Source organism: Mus musculus, chromosome 14 (genome assembly GCF_000001635.26).
Source record: "Mus musculus strain C57BL/6J chromosome 14, GRCm38.p6 C57BL/6J".
Taxonomy (NCBI): domain Eukaryota; kingdom Metazoa; phylum Chordata; class Mammalia; order Rodentia; family Muridae; genus Mus; species Mus musculus.
Genome location: NC_000080.6, coordinates 109,507,563 through 109,534,658, shown reverse-complemented (window position 1 = coordinate 109,534,658; position 27,096 = coordinate 109,507,563). Strand labels below are relative to the sequence as shown.

The following is a 27,096-nucleotide window of genomic DNA, read 5'->3' as shown; positions in this document are numbered from 1 at the left end:
TTAATTGAATTCCATTTATAATTAATCTTCAAAAATAAATTCTAGATTGATAATTGCATTTCATTCATGCTTAAAGTTTCGTTCATATTATCCTTTGCTTAATAAGCATAAAACAAAAGAATAATATGCATTATATGGCATCACTAATATTAGAGTAAAATGATAAATTTATCACTAAAAATGATCTATCTGAGGACAAATCTTCTTTAATTCTTTCCATTTAAAATCATGTTTTCACTTTTAAAAGGAAACTTTACTGAAAACCACGTGGATATCCTCATACATTAATTTCACATATCCTTTTTGCATTAAGATACATAATCTTGGAAAGAATTTGTGGCAACGCTCCATAGGCTTTTTATTACTCACATATTTTGACTTGAACATTATCCATGTAGTCAGTGAAAGTGGACCTTAAGTAATTAAAGCAAACAGTTCATTTATTCATATTAGTATTTATTTTAGCAATAAGTCATCTTTGCCATTTACTGGAACCTGTGCAAGTCTAGTGCTTCAAATATTATCCTAGCTTTTATGTTTCACCTCACCATTTTCCAGAAACAGTGGAAAGTAAATACAAAGATGAATTTAACTCCATAAGAGTACCTCATACATTAACTGACATAATTATTTTTCTGAACCCTGTCTTTGAGCATATATGTGTATGAACAATCATGTGTATCATTTTTTTAAAGCTACTTTTGTTCACCTCTTTATTTTTTTGTTATTTTTACTTTGGAGCTAGGTATTAATTTTCTTTTTTCATTTGGAAAATAAATTCAAAATATGACTTGTTTAGTATATAAAACAAGCTTTTAATAGTAGAAGTTTATGTTTTGTCAGGAGATTAATTTAACATCCATTCTACAATTTATTCCCCTTGTCAAAATGAATTAATTTTAAAACAACTTCTCTAGTTCTTCTCCTGCTTAATGGAATGATGCAAGGGTTAAAATAAAAATAAATAAATAAAATAGAAAAAAAGAACAAACAGAAACTCTTAAAACCTTATCATGTGTCCAACTGACATCTCCCTGAACAGACAGTACATCTCTCTTGTCCTAAGTTGTTGTCCAACAGTAACAGACTTTGGCTGTATGATTCACATATGTTACTACTTAAATATCAGCAGGGGATGTCTTTGAAGAAAGTGCTTACTGTATACATTTTATAAATGATGAAACTTTACCTTTGATAGATAAAAATGCTTATTCAAGTTTCTGCTATTAGTCTTGATCAAATATCAAAAGAAAAAGGTTTTTCTAACGACAATTTGTGATTTATAATGAAGAAAAACACTTTATCATGGCTTATGTTCTCATTTGAAAAACTGATTACTCAAAACTATTTCCAGCTCTTTAGTATCACTTAAAGAACTACTGTCACTATTTTCTACTATTGAATTTTAAATTTCACCTTGTTTTTAACTGCACATTATAATACATAGTAGGTATGAGTTCTCCTAGCTATAAATTAACTCCTCCTGCAGTTGTGGATCTGATTGCAGTCCTTCACCCAATAACTCCTCTTGTCTCCTAGGAGTACTGCTCAGAATAGGGACATGCAGCTCCACCTGACTCCCAGGAGGCTTGCTCCAACTGAGGACACCCAGGCCCACCAACACCAGAGACAGCCATGTGATCCAAGGAAAGCACAAGACCATAGTCAACAGAAGCAAATGTAATATGGCACCACTAGAACCCAGCTCTCCTACTACAGTAAACCCTAAACATCCTAAGGCACCCTAAGAGCAAGACTATGACCTTAAATCCTGTTTCCTGGAGATGATAGAGGCCATTAAAGAAGATATAAATAAATTCCATAAAGAAATACAGGAAAACACAATAAAATATGTAAAGGAGGTGAGAAAAATAGTCAAAGCCTAAAAATGAAAATAGAAACAATAAAGAAAACAGAAATGGAGGAAACTCTGGAGAAAATAAACCTAGGAAGGAAAACGGTAACTACAAACACAAATATCACTAACAGAATACAAGAAGAGATGGAAGAGAGAATCTTACGTATTGAAGATAACATCGAAAAATCGATTCACTGGTCAAATAAAATGTCAAATGTAAGAAGTTCCTAACTTAAAACATCCAAGAAATTGGAGATACTATGAAAAGACCAAACATACAAATAATAGGAATAGAAGAGGATTCTAGTCCCATAGTTCCAAAAGGCCAGAACACATCTTCAGCAAAATCACAGAAGAAAACTTTCTTAACCTAAAGAAAGAGATTGCTATATATGTACAAGAAGCATTCAGAACCCTGAATTGATTGAAACAGAAAAGAAAACCTTCCCACAGCATCATAATCAAAACACTAAATGTACAGAACGAAAAAGAATGTTAAAATCCATAGATGATAAAGGCCTAGTGAAATATAAGGGCAGAACTATTAAAAGTATACCAACTTTCTCAACAGAGAATCTAAAAAGCATAAGATCCTGGACAGTCTTGAAGAAACTAAGAGACAACAGATGCCAGCCCATACTACTTACTATACCCACTAAAACTCACAATCACCAGTGATTGAGAAACCAAGATATTGTATAGCAAAACCAAATTTAAGCAATATCTGGTTACTAATCTGGCCCTACTGTATACACTGAAGAGAAATGCAGGATAAGTGCATCTAAGTGCCAAGTAAACACAAGAAATTAATCATCTCACAGCAATCCCAAAAGAACACACACACATACACACACACACACACACACACACACACACACAGAGAGAGAGAGAGAGAGAGAGAGAGAGAGAGAGAGAGAAACTGAGTTCATATATGTTGAGTGATATTAGTGTTCAATGATTGCTCTTTTCTGTCATTTGATGTTGGAGGTGGTTCTCTCTCTCTCTCTCTCTCTCTCTCTCTCTCTCTCTCTCTCTCTGTCTCTCTCTCTCTCACACACACACTAAAAGACTGATATAGAAACAGGAGCTCTCATAATTCTGAATAAAAGAAATATACCTCAAGAATAAACATAGATACTACCTCAGAGTAAAAGGCTGGAAAAAACAAACAGACACAAGAAGCAAGCTGGTGTAGACATTCTAATATTTAATGAAATATATTTTCAACCAAAAGTCATAAAAAATGTTGGGAAGGACATTTTATACTCATTAAAGGAAAAATACATTAAGATGACATCTCAGTTCTGAACATCTATGCCTCAAATAGAAGGGTACCCACATTCATAAAAGAAAAGCTCAGAAGACACATTGAACCCAACACAATAATAGTGGGATACTTCAACACCCCACTCTCAACAACAGATGGGTCTTAAAAAAAATACTAAACAGAGACACAATGAAATTAAGAGATGTTAGGAACCAAATGAACTTAACAGATATTTACAGAACTTTCTACCCCAAACTAAAAGAAAATACCCTCTTCTTAGCATGTCCCAGAACCTTCTCCAAAATTTACTATACAAATCAAGCATAAAACAATCTTTAACAGGTATGAGAAGTTTGAGAGAATGCTGTGCTGTATCAGATCACCAGGGATTAACATTGGACTTCATCAACAACAGAAACAACCCAAAGCCCACATACTCATGCTGAACAACTCTACTCAATGATCAATTTGTTAGAGAAGGAATAAAGAAAAAAATTAAAGACTTCCTAGAATTGAGAAGATGAGGGCACAGCATATCCAAATTTATGTGACACAGTGAAATCAGTGCTAAAAGAAAAGTCATAGCACCAGCAACTTAAAATCTGAAAAAGCCTTCTACAAAATCCAACATCTATTAGGGTTTAAATTCCTGGAGAGATCATAAACACACCTGTAGTGTTTCAACTTATATTCCCTGTAAGATAAGCAATGTTGTATGTTTTTCATTTATTCAATTGTCATCCATGTACCATCTTCAGAGAAATGTCATTTAACTCTATGCAACATATTTCAATTAGACTACATTTAAATATTTGTATGTTGAAGAACTTTTCCCAATCTTTGTCCTACTGACCGTGTTCTTTGCCTTCTAGAAACTTTTCAGTTTCAAGAGTTCCCATTTTTCAATTGTTGATCTTAGAGCTGACTCTTTAGTGTTCTGTTCAGGAAATTTTCTCTTCTTCCAATGTGTTCAAGGCTATTTCCCACCAGTCTCTGATCCCCCCCCCCTGCATTTGGTTATTTTATTTATTTATATTTCAATTGTTATACCCTATCACATCTCCCCTTCTCCTGATTCAATGAGGGTGCTCCACCACCCACCCATGCACTCCCACCTCCCCACCCTGTTATTCCCCTACACTGGGGAATTGAGCCTTCACAGGACCCAAAAGCCTCCGTTTCCATTGATGTCCTACAAGTCCATCATCTGCTACATATGCTGTTGGAGCCATGGGTCACTCAATGTGTTCACTTTTAGTCTCTGGGAGCTCTGGGGATTCTGGTGGGTTGATATTGTTGTTCTTCCTGTGGAGTTGAAAACCCCTTCAGCTCCTTTGGGCCATTCTCTAATTCCTCCCTTGGTGACACTTTGTTCAATCCAATGGATAGCTTCTAGCATCCACCTCCGTGTTTGTCAGGCTATATCAGTCTCCTGTCAGCAAGCACTTCTTGGCATCCTCAATATTGTCTGTGTTTGACGATGTTTGTTCATGGGATGGATTTCCAGGTAAGAAAGCCTCTGGATGGCATTTTCTTAAGTCTCTGCTCCACACTTTGTCTGCTGCCTATTTCCTCCTGTGAGAAATTTTTGTTCCCCCTTCTATGAAGGACTGAAGCATCCACACTTTGGTTTACCTTCTTCTTGAGCTTCAGGTTGTCTGTGAATTGTATCTTAGGTATTCCAAGGGTTTGGGCTAATAGTCACTTATCAGTAATTGCATACCATGTATATTCTTTTGCGACTGGGTTACCTCACTTGGGATGATATTTTCTAGTTCCATCCATTTGCCCAAGAGTTTCATTGAATTCATTGTTTTTTAATACCTGAGTAATACCCCATTGTGTAAATGTAACACATTTTCTGTATCTATTCTTCTGTTGAGGGACATGTTTTTTCTTTCAAGCTTCTAGCTCTTATAAGTAAGGCTGCTGTGAACATAGTGGAGCATGTGTCCTTGTTATGTGGTGGAGCATCTTCTGGATATATGCCCAGGAGTGATATTGCTGGGTCCTCAGGTAGTCCTATGTCCAGTTTTCTGAGAAACCTCCAGACTGATTTCTAGAGTGGTTGTACCAGCTTGCATTGCAAACCCACCAACAATGGAGGAGTGTTCCTTTTTCTCCACATTCTTGCTAGCATCTGTTGTCACCTGAGTTTTTGATGTTACCCATTCTGACTGGAGTGGGGAGGAATCTCAGGGTTGTTTTGATTTGCATTTCCCTGATGACTAAGGATGGTGAACAATTTTTAGGTGCTTCTCAGGCATTTGATATTCATCATTTGAGAATTCTTTGCTTATATCTATACCCCACTTTTTATTTTTCTTTTTTAATTGAATATTTTATTTATTTACATTTCCTATGTTACTCCCATTCCTGGTTTTCCCTCCTATAACAGCCTATCTATCCACCCCCCTGCTTCAGTGAGGGTGCTCCCCCACCTATTCACCCACGCTGCCTCCATGCCCGGGCATTCCCTTACACTGGGGCATTCAGCATTCACAGGACCAAGGGCCTCTCCTCCCACTGATGCCAGACAAGGGTGTTCTCTGATACATATTCAGCTGGAGCCATGGGTCCCTTGATGTATAATCTTTGTTTGGTGGTTTAGTCCCTGGGAGCTCTGGGGACTCTTGTTGGTTGATATTATTATTCTTCCTATGGGGTTGCAAAGCCCTTCAGCTCCTTCAGTCCTTTCTCTAACTCCTCCATTGGGGACCCTGAAGCACAGACATTGTAAATATGGAAGTCATAGCATTGGTATTTATCTGATACCTCTTGCGCGCGCCCAACTGGCCAGGAAGAACGACGCTACAACAGGATCCTTCTGCATACGTTTATTCAGTCCTGTTTCTTCTTTATATATATATATATATCTCCCTTGTATATATCTCCCTTGTTTATATCTCCCCCGAACCCTGGGCCTCTCACTCTTTTATACTCTCAGTTCCCATCCACGCACAGCAGGCCACACCACCTCACCAGGCACGCAGCTTCAGCTAATCAGGGCAGCAGGGGCATATCTCCATCAAAATGGATTCACCGGTATCCTGGTACACCTGTGCAGCTCTCAAGATGTTTGTGGCTTATATGAGGAAGTCAGGTGCAAGTCATACGACTTAGCTGCAGTCCCTGGCGCCTTTGGGACTGCCACCACACCTGCTCCTCACAGATACCAATTGAACTGACTATGATATAGACATTTTTAAACATCTCACTTTCTATGTATTACTGTTGTTATCTCTTAAAAACTCAGTAGTCTGTTGAAATTTCCCTGAGGTAAACAATAGTGTATCTGGTTTTATGTGGAGGTCTTTGATCCACATGAAATAGAGCTTTGTACAAGGAGAGCGTCTGTTTGCATTCTTCTACATGCTGAATGCTAGTTGAACCAGCATCATTTGTTGAAAATGCTGTCTTTTTTCCACTGGATGGTTTTAGCTCCTTTGTTAAAGATCAAGTGACCCTATGCTTGTGTGTTCATTTCTACATCTTCAATTCTATTCCACTGGTTTACTTGACTGTATCAATACCATATAGTTTTTATCATGATTCCTGTGTAATACAGCTTGAGATCAGGGATAGTAATTCCTTCAGAAGTTCTTTTATTGTTGAGATTAATTTTCTTTGCTTTCCTGGTTTTTGTTGTTGTTGTTGTTCCAAATGAATTTTCACATTGCTCTTTCTAACTCTATGAATTATTTAGTTGGAATTTTGGTGGGGACTGTATTGAATCTTTAGATTGATTTCAGCAAGATGGTCATTTTCTGATACTATGCTGTGCTTGCAGACATGAGTCTAGCATAGATGTCCTTGAGAGACTCTACCATCATCTGACTGAGACAGAAGCAGATACAGCCAAGGCATTGGATGGAAATTGGGGAATGCTATGGAAGAGTTGGGGGAAGAATTGAAGGACTTGAAGGGGGTGGCAACCCCGTTGGAAGAACAATATTTTAAACAAACCTGGACCCCTTTCAGAGACTGAGACATCAAACAAAAACATACAAGGTCTGGTTTGAGGACCCTAGCACATATGTAGCTGCCTTGTCTCACCTCAGTGTCAGAGGATGTCCATAATACTGTAGAGACATGATGTGATAGGTTGGAGACATATTTGGAGGTATCAAGGACACCATCTCAGAGGCAAAGGGGAGAGGAAATGTAGGTTAGAGCTCTTTGAGGGGTACTGGGAGGGGGAACAATATTAAGAATGTAAATAAATAAAACAACCAAACACAGTAATTAATCATTTAGTGTTTATATATGTCTACATATGTGACCATGCACACCACTATTTTGGCTTCCTGCACTGAGATCATTTTCCTTTTAGGTTTTAAAAATAGAGATATAGATAGACAGAGAGAAAGATAGATAGATAGATAGATAGATGACAAATAGAGATACAGGGACTAAACCAGAGAGAGAAATTTGGGATGCTGTTCTCTATAGATTTGTAACAAACATTTATTTTAACTACAAAGCAACAGGACTGTGAATATAAAACATAAAACTGCATTTTCCTAGTCATGATAACACAAACAAATCTGAACATCAAAATGTTAGAAATCACCAAAATTTTATTTTATAATATTGTGACTCTAATGTCAAATGTTTGTAAGTGATACCTGCAACAAACACATGTAAATATGCTAAACATTGTTATGCAGGAATTTAATGGATGGATAATTATTATGAAATATGCTGATTTCTTACTGTCTATGAAAATTACAATGTAGCATGCAGTTTGCTTTTTACTGAGTGAAAACAGATTTATGGCACCAGCTTACAGCATTGTCTAAGTAATTGTCTGGGTAACAGTTATATACTTTTATTGGTGATAAATATGGAGAAAAAACTAAAGTGTTTATGTAAAGTGTTTATATTATTTGTCTTCCTCTTCAAGGTTTGTTGTACATTTAGACAGTGCTAATTCCAACTTAAATTTATTATCAAAAAAGCTTCAGTTTAGAACATTTTAAAATTCAGATATTAAATTAATACATCAATTACATAACCCAAAATGTGAAACAAAAGCTTTAGTTTACACATGTTGCAACATATTCTCAATTGTTGCTTTTACAAAACATATTTTTTTTTAATTTACAGGAAACCTGAAAATGGATACCAGGTAAAACTTCATAATATCAGATTTCTTTTGAGGCTCAAAGCATAGTAGGGAAAGATCTGATAATCAATCCTGGCAATTTACACTTACAGCAGTGAAAATAATCTATATTCTGCAATGCCTAAAGAGTGATATGTTTCTTGTAGACACTGTGATAGAGAGATATTTATAATCAGTATGGGGAAATTTTCTGACCTGCCCTTCTTCCTTCTCTTCACACTGTGTGATCTGAAAGGTTTATAGAGGTCATCTGCCCAGATATGGCATGTGGTTAGTGTTTCAGAGACTTGCCATATCCCCAATCTAATGCTCAACACCTGACCAACATTCTGGCCAATTTCACGCTTATATTCTAATGTACTGGTTCCTGCAGAAATGTACTGCCTCATACATAAAGCTCTCAGTTTGTATATCTTTATGAATGTGTGTTTGAACTCATTTTCACTTATACACGAGGGATAGTTAGAAGGCATTTGTTGGTCTCTAATTAGAAATTCATAATTCTGACTTGACTGATTAGTTTCATAAGGCCCTTGATCAAGAATTTATATTTTCAAGGCTCCCGTATGAGCTCATTATACACCATTAAGTAAATATGTAACAGAAGGCTCATGATTAGCAATATAAATACTAAAAAAGTTTTTTTGGGGGAAGAAATAACTTATGTTCACTATTAAGGGTTGCTTAGAAAGAGTATAGAATGCATTTAAATTACTCCCCTCTCTTTTGCACAACCAAAGGTAGGATGGCTGACCTAATCATCAATATAGCATTTTATGCACCTTACATTAAGCTTAAAAAAAAAAAACTAAAAGAACATGAACAACAATGTCATATAATACATTATAGGATTATTTTTTATGTGTGCTTGCTAATAAAATCTCAAATGGTACCAGAGTTTATTCTGACTCCTACTTTTATAGTAATATCTTTGGAGGCAGCAAGGCTAGAGAAGTATTTTATATATCCACCATCTGTCTCTAGTAATCAGATACTGCCAATATTTACTTCACAAACCTCACAATTCTTGACAGTAAACATTTGCTTAGGTCAACACAGAGCAACTATTTAATTGTCAGTAACATGCATATTACTGAAAAATTTAGGGACAAAAAGGGGAACCAATTATTTTGTTTTTACAATTACTGGGAGCCTTTCTATTATATGTTGCAGCATATATTCAAATACAAATATTTTATGGCAGGTTCTTGCATAAATTCTAAGTCAGAAATTTGGAAACAATATATAGTATGGTTATGAAACCAAAACTTTATTCACATAAAGGGAAATTTAAACAGTAAATCAATGTGTATAAACTTGTTTATTCTTGATCATGGTCATAGTCTAAAAATTTTAGGAGACATGTATGGTAATAAATATATAGACTTCTTTCTTGTGTTTTGAATCTTTTTCTATTGGGGGGTAGTTATTTTTCTGAGACAAGGCCTTCAGCAGTCTAGATGACTTGCAGTAAAATATGTAATAGAAGATGACTGAATTATTGATTCTTGTCCCTTGATTTCCCATTATAGGCTTGTGCCATATGAGCAGCTACTTCATTATATTTTAGATTTATGATTAATTCAAAACAGTGTCAATCAACATAGCTCCCTGAAGGTTTGTTTCATTAAATGTCTTGTCCCTTATAATGTCATGTTTTCTCTAGGCCTATGTTCATTTGCTATACTATATTGCTAATAGATTTTGTCTGGGTACTTCTCAATATTTCTTTTAATGTTGCTTCTTTACCAGTGAAATTTTTTGGCCATGGATTTAAAATCTGTATCTAGAGGGGGCTCACAATTTTGTATCTTAAAGTTACTGAAAAGGCAAATTCAACCTTTTAGTATTAACAAGACCATTTTTATATTCCAAAATAATATAATCCCTCCTCTGAGGCAGGGATTAGGACTTTGATATTGCTTCTTAAATTTAGTGATCATTTGTGCAAAATGAAATAGATAAAACTAGTCATTGAATACAGTTGTCCTATTGGTCATTTAGAAAATGTGATTATTTTTTTTTATTCAAGGAATGCTTTTTAAATATTATTGTATTCACATAAGAAAGCATTTATTTAGGTTTAACATGAAATCATACATAAAAATATTCTATAAACTCAAATCCACACTGAGTCATAACACAGTAGCAAAGGACAAAGTAAAATCAAAGCCAGCTATACATACTTGGACATGTTTACATCTTAGGACATGTAATCATCTTAGGTCAACAGAAGATCAAGCAATCTTCAATGTCGTCCTGTATGATGTTGTCTTTGATCTTCTGCTTTCTTTGAGCATCCTCCTCTAGTAGGACTGGTAAGTATTCTAGTGATTAACACACCCATTTATTGCTGTAAGTGCTTTGTTGAAAACTGTAGTCTGCATGCATATCTCTATTCAGACCCATAGTTCTCATCATCATACCCTGCATAACCATATCTGCCATACACAGTAGAGTTTTAATCACTACCATAGGTTCTGTTACAATTTCCATTACTTGATTATAATAGTTATTAAAGCCTTTGTTCTAGTTTTTTCCTTGAACTCTTCCATGTCCCCTAGCACCAGCTCTTACATCTGCCATACCACTTTTTCCATGTTTTCTAGTTGCTTTTGCTGCTTGTAAACATCTTTGAGTTTTACAACTTTGACGTTATACTTTCTAGAACCTATTTGAAGGAATCTGCTTTCTAGTAATTACTTCTCTGGCTTTGTATCTGTATCACATCAATATATGTGATAAAATAGAATCCTCTTCTTTTGTGTGTTTATGTATCTGTAGGAAACTCATTATTTTCTATCTCTCCAAAGGATCTAATGTATCCTTTAAATTCTTCTTTTTAAGTATCTGGACTCAAAAATCCACTCACAAAATTCTTTTTACAGGGTTATTTCCTCTTAAAGCCTTGGTCAATTTTTGATCTATTAATTAGCCATTCACTTTGTGTTCTTTCTAGTCCAAAACTATAGCTATACTAGCAAAGTCTTTAAAAAGCACAAATACAAATCCTCTTGTTCTTCCAGGGGCTGGGTCTGTTTTTAATTCTGCAATCTGCAATTTTTCCTAAACAAGACAATTATTCAATATTTCCCTTGCTTGTATCCAGCATGAGCCTCCAATTAACATGTTTACCATTATCTAGCTGATGCTTGCTAGCATTGATCATGGAAATTCCTCTTTGTAGCTGTACCCATTAATGTACTGCATAGGTTTAGACCCATTGGCAAAGGGGGTGCTGGCACATAGTTGTGGTGGAACATTGTATAGGTCTAGATTTAAAATGGCAGCAGAAGATATGTAACCTTTTTTAAAGTATGACATTGATGCTTTCCTTTTATATTTATTTATGTATTGATTATATTTATTTATTATTATATATGTGTATGTGCATGTGTTTGCATGTGTTCATGAGCACCATGTGCACAAGTTGCCCATGGAATCCAGACCATAATGATGTTTTATAATTGGAGATACAAGTAGTTGTGTACAACCCTATGGGTGGCTGGATCTGAACACAGTCCCTTTAAAAAAAGTGTCTTGCTTTTTTTTTTATTGAGTATTTATTTCATTTACATTTCCAATGCTATCCCATAAGTCCCCCTCATGCCCGCCACCCTCTCCCCCACCCACCCACTCCCACTTCTTGGCCCTGGCGTTCCCCTGTACTGAGGCATATAAAGTTTGCACAACCAATGGGCCTCTCTTTCCACTGATGGCCGACTAGGCCATCTTCTGATTCATATGCAGCTAGAGACAGGAGCTCCGGGGGCGGGCGGGGGTGGGGGGGAATTGGTGAGTTCATATTGTTGTTCCACCTATAGCATTGCAAACCCCTTTAGCTCCTTGGCTACTTTCTCTAGCTCCTCCATTGGGGGCCCTGTGATCCATCCAATAGCTGACTGTGTGCATCCACCTCTGTGTTTGCTAGGCCCTGGAATAGTCTCATAAGAGACAGCTATATCTGGGTCCAAATGCCAGATATCTGTGCAACTTCCCTGTAAAAGGAGATCTTGCTTGCAGAGAGTGCTTTGACCATTGAAACTCAGAGGAAAGAGTGTCTTTCTTAAACACAAAGACATTTTTCCATCTTCTGAAACCACATATTTTTTCTATTTTTGTTCTGTTTTAAGCTACAGCAAGTTATATCATAATGCTATTTGTTATTTAAATTGCATTACTATACATACAATGATTTTTTTTTTTTTTTACCTTGAGAAGAAAGTGAGAGTCTTATAGTAAGCATAGCAAAACTGGAAAGAGCCTAGAACATTCTAAATTTCTTAAAACCTGTTCTGCATCTTAAGGCCGTTGGTTTCAGTTGTTTATATGAAAGGTCATGGGGAGAAATTTCTCCACTACACACATCCAGACATGATTTCAAAACTGATAATTAAACACTAGAGAATATATCCAATAAAATAATCCTATATATTAATTGCTTTAATTTTCTATAAGAAGAAAAAATAGCAGTGTTTGGAATGTGAATTCCCAAAGCAACTAATTAAATTTTATTTCCCTTGGTCATCTGTTAACATATTTTAGAAAATTCACAATTCTTGGGAAAAGTAGAGATGAGACAGTGGGGATGGCATCATTTTTATTGGGGATTTTGAACAGTTGTATTGATTTAGCATGAAGAACCCATATCTGTATATCACTGGTAATGATAATGATTATATATAAATGAAGTCACAAACAATAATAGTGAACGGTTCTATATCAGGTGCATTTTTCTCAAGCAATATGTACCTATTCTAATAGTATAAATTGCGAATATACTTATTGCTATAAATTTAAAAATAAAGCCAGGAGGAAAAGGAGGTCAACAATTTGCTAAGTGTGGCTCATGCATTAAGAACCAAAATTGGTTTACACCTTCCAATTACAAATATATTCCAGTTCTTACACTAAAATTATCTCATTATATCTGTTAGGTTTCAGGACAGTTTTGGAAAGAGTGGATCATGCAAATGGTGAATAATTTGTCTGCAGTTGCTTTAAATAAGAAGTCTCCACTAGGAGACATAATCACCCTGATGTGCTTGGACTTTTCATATTCCTTTTTATGGACTATGCTACATCTAAACCTTGATGGTGGCATAATGGACCTTGCCATCTCAGAAAGCAAATCTTCTGGAAATGTATTCTCTGAGTTTTGCTTATGCAGCCATTGGTTTGGAGCATGCTGGTGGCAGTCCTCCTTGAAATTTTTAATGCTTTTATGAAAGTCATTTTAATTCAGTTAATTATTCACTTATCTTCACTTTTATTATAGCCAAAGACGACTGGCTTCATAAATTCATTCTTGAAAACATATTTTTATTCCTTGGTCAATAGATTCCCCATTTGTTCAGACAGTTGATATCATTTAATCCCATTGACCTGATATTTCATCCAATAAAATATTTATTGAAAAGAAAAACTAACAATCAGTAAGAAACCAGCATAGTTTCATTCCATGCATTTTAGGAAACCCACTAAAATATTTGTAAAGTTTGTTGTTGTTGTTGTAATTATTTTCACTTACTTTTCAAAGAAAAAATGATATGTAGCTAAGATTTCTGAATTGCACTTACCTGTTTGCACATTCTCATATCAGCTTGTTTTATTTCACTTCAGTGGAAGACATAAAATCTCACCCAGTATTCTGTGCCCAGTTTCTGTTTATGAGCCTAAGAGTCTCATTGTGCCAAGTATTTTCAATTCTCCCCAGATGCTAGATTTTAGTCTTTTATGTGCACATTCTTTCTCTGACACTATAAGATTTATTGCCCAAATTTCTCTCTTGAAAACACTCTTTCATGTTCTGAACAGCAGCTTTGTTATGGTTTGTTTATTTGTTTTAATACTGTCTAGAGTACCATTGCTCGGCCTTTACTTACTTTTTTTGATGAAACGTACTAATGTTAAAAAAAAATTATACCAGTGGTCACATCTCATAAGAGCTCATATCTATGCAGACTATCAGCTAAGTATGATGACCTATTTCTATAGTCCCTGTACTTGCAAGTCTCAATCTGGAGCAATTTGAATTTGAAGCCAATCTAGACTACATAATGGAACCCTGGCACAAATTAAAACAAACAAACAAACAAACAAAAAACGAAACAAAACAAAAAAACATAAATAAAGCTGAACTGTAATCTGTTTGTCTTATAAACTTTTCACAGCACTGGTTTATATTATGAGTGTTTGAATGTTTTTTTTTTTATTCTTTAGACTCTCAGTTTCTTCTTCTTAGCTCATGATACACGACATTTTTCTTCTTCATTTCTTGACTTATCCTGAAGGTACGAGAAAAACAGTGACTCTTTCTACTATTTCTTTAAAGGTCAGCTTTACTTTACACCCCCCTCTCTGTGTTTGTGCTTGTTTGTATGTGTGTGTGTGTGAGTGTGTGTGTGTGAGTGTGAGTGTGTGTGTGTGTGTCTGTGACTAAGTTATCTAATAGAAATATCCAAATAGAGGAGTGTTTAGTGTTGCTGTAGAGTTTCAGTGCTCAGAATTCCATCCAGTAGAAAGGATATGATATAGTGTCTGAATTTATTTTCTGAGACAATTTGGTAACAGTTTATTTGCTTGGTCCTAAACAAATAAACCAAAGAGACTTGAACTGAAAACCATAATTGCTATAATGACCCAGAGACTATTCCTAGGGACTTAATTCTCCAGCCAGCTTCTACTCTCTGAAGTGTCCATACTGTCCATGGCTTTCAAAATATTTTCATTAAGTTGGGACCATTATAAATATCATAAACATTAAGGAATCCTTTCCTATTGAGATCATAGCATGACACCTCCTGCTAACTCCTCTTCCCAATCATCTCTCAGTTGGTGTCCTTTCCTTTCAGTTTTACATTACAGTACAACTACATATGATATTCCTAGTAAATATTTTTATAAAATTGTCCTTGATATCCACTTATAGCAGTATAGAATTTTATTCTACAAAACTTAGCAATATTGTATGCTTGTTGGTAAATAATAAAGTGGTCAACTAATTGACCTGGAACAGTATGTTATGATATACCTTGGAACATATTTCCTAGCACAACATTTAGGAAATTATACATAAAAACTTTAATGTAAATTATATAACACTTGTTTGCAATTTTCAAAATGTGGTACATTCTTGCAAATCTACTTTGAGGCATCCTCAGTATTTTCTAGAATTACCTATCCTATGTCCCACCTATCAGGATTCTGTCCATTTATTCTGCAGAACTCATCCCACAAATAATTCTTCTAGAAATTCTTATGCTGGAAAGAAATATTAAGCCATATTTTATAGCCCTATAGTGCTTAATATCAGAAGACATTAAATTAGTTAATCATACTATGTAAAAAATAAATCTTTAAGAGAGCCTTTGAGGGTTTTCCATGAACACATTTATTTTGTCTACATAGTGTATGAGGAACTTGTTAATTTCTAGCATTATAAAGGAGAAAAATGAGGCATGGTAATGGATAAGAGCCTTACACAATTTTGTATCTACTAAAAACCGTGAACAGCATACATGAACTATATTCTATCCTTATATTCCTTGACAAAACATATCACCACACACAGTGACTTGGCTTTGAAGCAACAAAATATATGGTTGTAATATGCATACATGTAAATGTTTATTCTGGTTTTTATTTAGGATTGTTTAACAGTTTGATTGCTGTTCACATGAAACATTACATGAAGGAAAAACAAGTCTGTACAAACTAATATTTGTTGTTATTGATGCCCACCACCCCAGGAGTGAAGAAACAAGCACAGATGCCAATGGATTAGGCACATAAAATTTTCTGGGGAGCTGAAGAGGAAGTCCAGCTGAAAGTGTACTTGCTGTTAACCCTTAGTTAATTCCTAGAATTCATGTGGTGAAAGGATAAAATGGAACTCCTGAAACTTATCCTTCTATGTTCAAAATCATGCCCATAGGAAGGCACTCACAGGCGCTTCCCACAACACACACACACAAAAACACAATACCTACAAAGGTGTATATACACATACCTACAAAAATACAAAAAATATACAAACATGCATAAACACAAATACCCCACATATACATCTACACAATATACAGACACACATGCACACAATAAATAAATACTTTGAAAATTCAAAAGAAATATCAGGTGGAGATTTAAAGAGGGTTTATGAAAATATAAAATGAAATTACATTCTTTGCAAGAAATTTTCTTTCTCTTTTAAACCTCCAGGGACATTAGTTTGTGAAGTAAAATTCTTCATGTTTTATCATTTCACTGTTTGGAATAAATGCTTTAGGTACATAACTGTAAATCAATGAAAACAGAACATGTTGAACATTTGCTATTGCCAGGGTGATGAGTTTTCCATATATTTTGATGACATGAGGAAAGGGATTTTAACTAAAATGCTGATGCCTGTGCATTGATACCAGCCACTGTATACTGTCATTGATTTTTAACCGATTCTGATATATCTATAACCATTTAAAGTCATATGAAATGAGAAGGATGGAAACCAAGTAAACAATGATAAATGATAGAGATGTAAGTGTCTAATTCCAGCATATAATTATACCATGCATATATTATCTCTATGTAGTTAGTCATCAAAACAACAGCAAAAAAAGAAGCATAGTCTCTTTGTATAAAAGTTTTGAACTCTGCATCAATATTCAGTATTTTCATTAAAAGAACACAAAGAAATTATAGCTAGAATCTAAAGCAAACACTATAATTAGAATAATTGTATCTAGTGAAGTGACAAAACAGGATCCATCAATGACAAAATTTAACATTTTCGTGATGAAAGAGAAAATGGCTCTATAAATTAAAGTCCATTTATGACCAACATATGAATTGTATTGTACTCAAAGGAGAAAACTCAAAACACTTCCACCAAAATTAGAAACAACAATCTAGTAATTTTCTCCACTCTAATTCAATACAGTGCTAAAAGAGTTAGTTAGTTATCTGAGCACCCAGCAATGCCACTCCTGGGAATATACCCAGTAGATGCTACAACATGAAATAAGGACCCATGTTACACTATGTTCATAGCAGCCTTATTTATAATAGCCAGAAGCCGGAAAGAACCCAGATGTCCCTCAATGGAGGAATGGATGCAGAAAATGTACATTTACACAATGAAGTACTACTCGGCTATTAAAAATAATGAATTCATTAAGTTCTTAGGAAAATGCATAAAACTAGAAAATATCATCCTGAGTGAGGTAACCCAATCACAAAGAACACACATGATATGCACTCACTGATAAGTGGATATTAACCCAGAAGCTCAACATACCCAAGACACAATTCATAGACTACATTAAGCTCAAGAACAAGGAAGACCAAAGTGTGGATACTTTGGTTCCTCCTCTTAGAAGAGGGAACAAAATACCCATGGAAAGAGAAAAAGAAACAAAGTGTGAACAAAATGCCATACAGAAACTGCCCCACCTGGGGATCCATCCCATATTTAGTCACCAATCCCAGATACTGTTGTGGATGCCAATAAGTGCTTGCTGACAGAAGCCTGATATAGCTGTCTCCTGAGAGGCTCTATCAGTCCTGACAAATACAGAGGTGGATGCTCTCAGCCAACCTTTGGACTGAGCACAGGGTCCCCAATTAAGGAGTTAAAGGACCCAAGGAGCAAGAGGTTTGTAGCCCCATAGGAGGAACAAAATTATGAACCAAACAGTATCCCTCAGAGCTCCTAGGGACTAAACCACCAACCAATTACTACACATGGAGGGACTAATGTCTCCAGCAACAAATGTTGCAGAGGATGGCCTTGTGGGATTTCAGTGAGAGGAGAGGCCCTTTGTCTTGTGAAGGGTATATGGCCCAGTGTAGGGGAATACCAGGGCCAGGAAGTGGGAATGGGTGGGTTTGTGAGCAGGGGAAGGGGAAGACAGGGGGTTTTCAGAGGGGAAACCAGGATCAGGTATAACATTCGAAATGTAAATAAAGAAAGTGTCGAATAAAAAATAATAATAAAAGAGTTAGCTATCACATAAGAGAGGTTAAAGAAATAAAATGAAATAAGAGTAGAAAAGAAGGAAGTAAAATAATACCCATAGTTAATTAAAATCACCTATAATTAAGAGAAAAGAAAACATATGTATATATGTATATATTATATACACACATAATTTCTCTAAAGTCGAAGCATAAAGAATAAACATAAATACTGGGTGCTGTTAGTCTTTTGACATAAGCTGCAAATCTCACCATTCGCAATACAAAGGCAGGCATACCTATGAATTTGAGGCCAGCATGGTCTACAAAGTAAATCCTATACCAGCCAGGGATACATATTTGAAATCCTGTCTCAAGACATATAAATATGTAAATGAATGAAAACTGAGTACTTAGTTTGCTGAGATTTTTTTCAGTGTGTTCAGTGCTTGCTGAAGAACTCTGAGGACCTGAATTTGTTCCACAGCATCCACTTAAAAACTGAGCCTATTGTGGAAATCATACTAACTCCAGCTTGGAGGTCCAATGGCCAGCCTACATTGCTGAATTTGTGAAGACTTTCCAGATTTTGTGAGAACCCTTCCCCCAAATACATACATACATAGAAACAAAAATAAATGAATGAATGAGTGAATGAATGAATGAATAAATGAATAAATATGGTGGAAAGAGATGGAGGGAAACGTTTGAGATCATTTTCAAGCCTCCTTTCATTTCTGCAAACTTGTGTGTTTAAAACCTTTTCTCTACAAATGAATTTAGAAACAGACAAAATATGTATATATTTTAAATAAAAAAAAAACAAATAAGGAACAAATGTTAAAAGTTACCTCATTTACAACTTTAGAAAAGACTCAGTACTTACTAATGAACTAAATAAGTGATTGAAGTATCTGTCCAATTAATTTTTAAAAAAAAGTGAAAGTCACTGGAACATTAAAGTGTTCTTTTGTTCATGGTCAGTAGAATTAACATAATGGAAATGTCTATATTAAGGTTTGGAAGCACATTGGATTCAGTATATGTTTGTTGCACATTCATGAGGAACTGAGTTTGATTCCTAGAATCTGTTAACGACTGCAGTGGTATATATTGATATTTCCAGCACTAGGAAGAAAGATGCAGTCAGGTGGATATGCAGCTTGTTGGTGGTCTAATCAAGACTAGTCACCTAACTCCAAACTTGAAAGACACCCCGTCACAAAAATATATATGCAGAACAACTAAAGTTGACCTTTGACATCCACATATAAGTACACATATGTTCATTTGCACATATGTGTAACTCATATCCATGCACTCACACGTATACACATGTGGTGGTTTGAATGTTCTCGGCCCAGAGAGTGGCACTATGAGGAGGTTTGGCCTTGTTGGAAGAAGCATGTTACTGCTGGTGGATTAGGCTTTGATTTCCCCCTGTTAGCTACCTGGAAGGCAGTCTTCTGTTTATGAAATTCCTAGGCAAATGGATGGACCTGGAGGGCATCATCCTGATTGAGGTAACCCAATCACAAAGGAACTCGCACAATATGTACTCACTGATAAGTGGATATTAGCCCAGAAACTTAGGATACCCAAGATATAAGATACAGTTTGCTAAACGCATGAAATTCAAGAAGAACGAAGACCAAAGTGTGGACACTTTTCCCCTTCTTAGAAATGGGAACAAAATACCCATGGAAGGAGTTACAGAGACAAAAATTGGAGCTGTGACGAAAGGATGGACCATCTAGTGATTGCCATATGCACGGACCCATCCCATAATCAGCTTCCAAACGCTGACACTATTGCATACACTAGCAAGATTTTGCTGAAAGGACCCAGATATAGCTGTCTCTTGTGAGACTATGCCGGGGCCTAGCAAACACAGAAGTGGATGATCACAGTCAGCTATTGGATGGGTCACACGGCCCCCAATGGAGGAGCTAGAGAAATTACCCAAGGAGCTAAAGGGAACTGCAACCCTATAGGTGGAACAACATTATGAACTAACTAGTACCCCAGAGCTCTTATCTCTAGCTGCATATGTATCAAAAGATGGCCTAGTTGGCCATCACTGCAAAGAGAGGCCCATTGGTCTTGCAAACTTTATATGCCCCAGTACAGGGGAACCCCAGGGTCAAAAAGGGTGAGTGGGTGGGTAGGGGATTGGGGGGGTGGGTATGGGGGACTTTTGGCATAGCATTGAAAATATAAAGGAGGAATATACCTAATTTAAAAAAAAAAACAAATAGTTTCATATCTAATCACCCTGTACAAAACTCAAGGTCAAGTGGATAAAAGACCATAAAATGATAAAATTAGATGCACTAAATCTGAGAGAAGTGACAATTGATAATTGTCTTGAACAAATTGCAATTGGAGACAACTTCCTGAACAAAATACCAATAACTCAGACACTAAGATTGACAATCAATAAATGAAACCTCATAAAACTGCAGAGCTTAAGGCAAAGGATGCCACCAATCGGACAAAATAGCAACCTACACAATTGAAAAGATTTTTCACTAACTGTCTCTGAGAAAGGTTGGCCACTATCTGAAACATATAAAGAACTAAAAAAAACTCGCAATCCAATTACATCAATTTAAAAATGGGATAATTATATAAAATAGAAAACTATCAACAGAGGAATGCCAAATGGCTGAGAAACCATTAAGAAAATATTCAACATTCTTAGCCATCATTTACATCAGAAAAATGTAAATCAAAATGTTTCTGAGATTCATTCTTACACTTGTCAGAATGGTTAAGATTAAAAACAGAAAAGACAGCTTCTGTTGGTGAAGACATTAAGCAAGCGGAACAACCCTCCATTGCTGGTAGAATTGCAAAGTCCTACAGACACTTTGTAAATCAATATGGCAGTTTGTCAGAAATCCAGGAATCATATAAACAGATTGAATATGCTTATTATTGATATTCATTAATCATGTCTGACACACCACAATGGCTGTGTACACTTATCTATTATCCACAAAGTCCATACTCTGTTCTTGATTTCTGTATACTGTAGAGATAATAGCTTGTATATTGTATGGATGCATCGCCTTTCAGTTAAAAAGCCTGCTGCTTAGACAAGAAGTAGAAGGTGGGACATCCAAGGAAAGAAGGAATTGTGGGATAGACCAGGTAGGAGATTTGGTGAGAATATGTGATGAGTTGAATGCATGGTACCTGAGCACAGACAACTAGATTCATAGCAGAATGTAGATAAGAAACATATATGATATTTTTAGTTATATGATAGTCAGAAAAGATCCTAGATATATGTCCAAGGTATTTGTAAATACATTTTGACTCTGAGTCTCATTTATGGGAACATGGGTCTGTGAGGAAGAACTAGGTACTACTAGGTTTATGTTATGCTACACGTATTTCTAGAGATGATCTTATTATAATCCCATTAAGAGCATTAAGTGAGTACTTGAGATTTTCTAGTATTTGGGTTTTATTTCCAATTTTAGAAAGTGTGTTACCTTGATAATCAACTATTTTCTTATTCAAAGAGTTACTCATCTGTCACCACTTGCCAATGTGTGCATACCACAACCACAAATATTTGCTTATGTAACTTATATTTCCCTCTCATTAGTCATTTCATTATTTGAATTAAGCCACTGAATTCTTAATATCTTAATATCTTTTATGATTTCACTGTGTAATCTTTCTGAAGCATTTTGCTTGGTGAGATAAACAGTAGAATTAAATTAGCAATTCTTAGACAATGTAGAATATTATGGATGTAAAATATCAATTATATTAATGTTAATCATTTTTTAAAATTTCACCAGAAAAAGCCATTTTAGGGAAATGATTAACAGGAGGCAAGTATAGAAAATATCTACTATTACCAACATCCAGTACAGACTGAATGAGAAAGAAGAGAGTTGGGAGTACCTAGAAATATTCAAAGAAGGAACATGAGAAAATGGTCAAAATGGATGATGTATATCTTGGAAAATATCATTATAAATGTAAATATTGTGCATAATGAATATATTCAATTCAAATTTGAAGTTATGATTTTATATCTTTTGAAATTAAAAAAAATGAATAATGAGGAATCCAATTTCTGAAAACAGAAATTGGAAGGCAAGAGCCATGGCCCCTCAATAGTCTGCTGGAAGAATTTGTAGGTAACAAGGCTGTGATCAGAGACAATTAAAACAAAGCAAAATAAAACAAAGCATTTACACATGTGGACATTAATAAGTATCATAAAGGAAAAGCCCAGGAGTCTGTAAGTTGTGTTGCTTTCCCTTCTGTAGGTTCATAGACAGTCCCCGAGGCTCACATGGTGCCACTGCTGACAAAAATGTAACAACAAATTTGGAAGCAGAATAAAAGTAGGACACACAATAACAGGAGTTTATCTTGCTTCCTGTCCCCAACTTGGAACATTGTGTCCTTGAGAGCAAGACCATCTTGTTTTCACACAAAGACCCTTTAGGTTATTTCTACTTTGGAATCACTGTGAAAAGAGGAACTGAGAAGTCTGTCTCCATTTACCATAGTTGGCAATGGAGTGCAAAATTATGCATTTATCACACCATTTTTTTAAATGTAAGCTTTCATGAAATTACTTTATTTTCAGTATTACTGAAATGTAAACATTTTTTAGCCTTCTCTTTCTGAAAGGAACAATTTTATAACAACAGCAGAGTGATTATGCCAACAAGGTTATAGCCCTCTCAAGGCTCCTCATCTAATAGAGTTGTAACTTGTATTTCCATATTTAAATCAAGAAATTAAAGTTCATAATTCAGAATCACAAAACAGAATTTTGCATCTAAAATGCATGTTTAATAGCCTCTGAATTCAATCCTTAACTATGTGGCTCGCAATGACCATAAAAGTTGTAAAGATCATTTTTCATAGGAAATATAGTTTGAAATATGAAATAGTTAGTATACGAATTTGCTTACTTAATCTGTAAGTGAACATATCGTATTGAATATGTTCTCACATGGGGACATTTTGCCTCACTTTTTCCTGTGGAAGCATTAGGAAAATGAAATAAAATTGTCTCTGACAGAGCAAAATCAAACCCAAGGCAAAGTTTGATTTTCTTCCCTACTGGTTTCACTTAAAATTCATGAGCACAGACTGCACATAGGAACTCAGCACTGCCTAGAGATCTAATATGTCTCTTCAGTATAATCTTATCCCACACTAAGACAATTTTGTACCTTTAGTGTTTCCCTCAATATCTAACCCAACCTTTCTTCCCTCTCAATTAAAGGGCCTATACCAGATTTGTTTTTAAAGAATCAGATCTATTTAATATTAAACACTAACAGATTTTTATATCCACTGAATGAAAACATCAGCACAATTTTAAAAATCATTGACTATACTTTATATACAAAATCTATTATATAACTCTCATAATCTCCTGAGATTTAACATTCTTGGAACTGTCATCATCTACCTTTTGAGAACTTGTTTTGTACTGTTAATGTACCAATATTTTCAGCCTCATTTTACTTCATAAGATGGTCCAAATTTTTCCAGCTGGTCCCTTCCTGAAAGTATTATGAAACCAAATGAGAGAATAAGACCTATATTTCTTATGAGCTTAAAAGCTATCATACAAATGTAGGAAATGGCAAGTGCAATGAATGGTTTGTTCCAGTGAACAGCAAAGATAGTATTTGACAAGACAATTCAATTGGGCAGTGTTCTTGTAAATACCCATGATACAACTCACAGACCTTATGAAGCTCAAGGAGAAGGAAGACCAAAATATGGACACTTCAGTCCTACTTAGAAGGGGGAACAAAATAATCACGGGAGATAGATGGAGGGAGGAATCTAGGAGGTAGAAAGGAGGGGAAAGGAAAAGGGGTGCAAGATCAGGTGTGGAAGGAAACTGGGATGATATACAGAGGGTCAGGAAATTGAACAGAGGCATGTAGCAGTCGGGGATGGTGACTTGGTGGTAGCTACCAGAACGTCCTAGATGCCAGGAAAGCAAGATGCTCTTAGAACCCAAATTGGATGACATTAGCTGAAATGCCAAAACAAAGAAGAGAGAGAACCTGTCAACACCATATCCAGAGGTTAGGCAAAGGCCCCTGTTGACAGAGGGGAACACACACCCATCTTAAAAATATTAACCCAGAGTTGCTTCTGTCTAAAGGAAATACAGGGACAAAGAATGGAGTAAAGACAGAGGGAAAGGCCATCCAGAGACTGCTCCATCTGGGAATCCATCCCATAAGCAGCCACCAAATCCAGACACTATTGCTGATGCCAGGAAGTACTTGCTGACAGGAGCCTGATGCAGCTATCTCCTGAGAAGCTCTGACAGATCCTGACCAACAGATGTGGATGCTCACAGCCAACCATTGGACTGAGCACAGGGACCCCAGTGGAGAAGTTAGGGGAAGGAATGAAGGAGCTGAAGGAGTTTGCAACCCCATAGGTAGAACAACAGTATCAACCAACCAGATGCTCCAGAGCTCCCAGGTACTAAACTATGAGCCAAAGGGTACACATGGAGGGACCCATGGCTCCAGATGCATTGTAGCAGAGGATGGCCTTACCTGGCATCAATGGAAGGGGAGACCCTTGGTCCTGTTAACTTTGATGCCCCATCTTAAGGGAATGCTAGGGCTGAGAGGTGAAATAGGGTGGATGGTTATGGGAACAACCTCATAGAAGCAGGGTGTGGGGCAATGGGACAGGGAGTTCACATGGAGGAAAAGCCAGGGAGAAGGTAACAATTGAAATGTAAATAAAATAACTAATTAAAAAGAAAAGAAAAAAGAAACAAAAAGAAAAGATATTTAAACCACAAGCAATATCAAAATATTGACATTTTGATCCACGAGTCTTTATTTTGAGATCTTATTAAATTCTGAGACATGCTTTTACTACAAATTTCTCTTCAAACTCAAGCTTGCTCAACTTGCAGTTACTTCTGTTCTTCAGAGCGCTCACTATTTCTTGTTTCTTCCATTATTCCCTGAGTTGCATTTCTTGAATCAGACTCGGCAGTTTTCTTTGTTCTTGGGTACAATCTGGGTCTCATGTCAGGATGAAATAAATTTTCCTCCTTTGCTGGCTCTGTGTTTGAGAAAAAAAGTAATTTTTCATACGAGAGTCTATTGCACTATTTATCACAGGCTCTTCTGTTGTAGTCACTTATGTGTGTTTATCTCCTGCATGACTCTCAATCCCTTCTTTGGAGGTCAAAACAATATTTTACCCATTATTCCTTCGCAGCTGCTACTGACAGTAATGTCTGGCATATGGGTTGGTTAACATAAAATACTTATTACATTATATTTTATGATTTAAATATCTCATTTAAGTAATAAATATAAGGTAAAATGTCGATATTACTTCATCTAATATAAGAAACTTTGTAATGTGTTCAATGAACAATGTAATATTAGTTCCCAGAAAGTGAACTACATTTATCGTGATTAGGTCCCTACTAAATCATTTAAAAGCTAGACTTTAATGAAACTGAAAGTTATAATTTTACAAATAAATTTAAGTATACCTTTAAGTATAGGCTATGTTCCAAATGTCACTGGAGAATAATTCATTCATGTTTGGTTCCAAAATAACTTTCTTCAATTACTCAATGACTTTGCTTTACAGTTAATCATGTGACAAGGCAGTTCATAAACTTCACAGTTACTGGAAATTACTAAAATTATATTTTAATTTAAAATATTACTAAGGTTTGAAAATATTTTTAAAACATTACAAATTGGGTTTCATCAATAATCAAGTTATACCACTGATGAGCTATTTTACACAAATACAAAAAGTATATTTAAAATGTAACTAATTTCTGTAATACATTGGCACAAGTGTTAACATGGCATTAAGATAATATATGACATCATATTATTGGGGAGGTATGTGTTTTTGACAGATTTTGGGTTTTGTTCTGTGGTTTCAGGGGATTTTCTTGGGGAGGTTGGTTTGATATTTCGCTGTTTTTACTTTGTTCAGGATATGATTGCTCTGTGTAGTTCTGGCTACACTGGAACTCACACTGTAGCCTGGACTGTCCTGGAACTCAGAGATCAACCTTGCTCTGATTCCTAAGTACTAGGATTAAATTTCCCAATACTGCCCTGCTGATAGACAGATTTTAAAGATGCCAAGTAATGTGTACAATAATATAAAGGAGGTGAGGTTGCAAAGAACATATAATGAAAGTTACAAAATCAATTGAAAGCAAGCATTATTATTAAATAACACTAATTATAATCATACAAAATTATAAGTTTAATTTTAAGCAACTCATATGTAAATAATTGAATAATTGTCAGAAAAAAAACTATTAGTTAGGTGGTAAAAATACAGAGAAATGCAGTGAGGAGTTTCAGAAAACAAGATTGATAATTAATGTTTTTCATGTTTTTCTCAATAAGTCATATGAAAGAGATAGAGAGAAAAACCACAAAGGAAACAGAACAGTACATGTAATAAAAAAATGTAAAGTAATCTTATAATAGACGTGGTAACCCAAGAAGGAATTTATTAACCCATAAAGGTTCTTCATATTTTTTAGTAGGATCAAAACTGGCAGTTACTTTTATGTATCTTGACTCCCGTGCATAGTGTACAGACAAGGAAGAAATAATGAAAACAGTATTCTCTCTTTAAAAGCATTCCTGGGGAACAGGTTAAGTCCTCTAGCTGTGAGCTGACCCAGCTGGCCAGAAGCTCTTTGCTGTTAACCATGTCCCTAGAGAAAGCTCTTGCAAATAGGGATAAAAAACTTTTCACTTCTTCTTAATTGGTGGTACAAAAATAAATAAAATGTAAAATTATAGTTCTTAATTTTTAAGAAAGAGATTATATTCAGAAATATTTCTAATTGGGTCATTGATA

General features: G+C 35.4%; 1 long non-coding RNA gene and 1 pseudogene across 1 annotated transcript in view; both read right to left on the bottom strand.

The window, feature by feature from the left end:
• On the bottom strand, positions 10,563 to 11,560 carry Gm18977 (predicted gene, 18977; annotated as a pseudogene).
• Gm30216 overlaps positions 25,178 to 27,096 on the bottom strand; it is a 180,771-nt gene continuing 178,852 nt past the window's right edge. The window contains exon 3 of the long non-coding RNA XR_874946.1: positions 25,178 to 25,305. This is a non-coding gene — a long non-coding RNA (predicted gene, 30216). The remainder of the gene's footprint in view (positions 25,306 to 27,096) is intronic.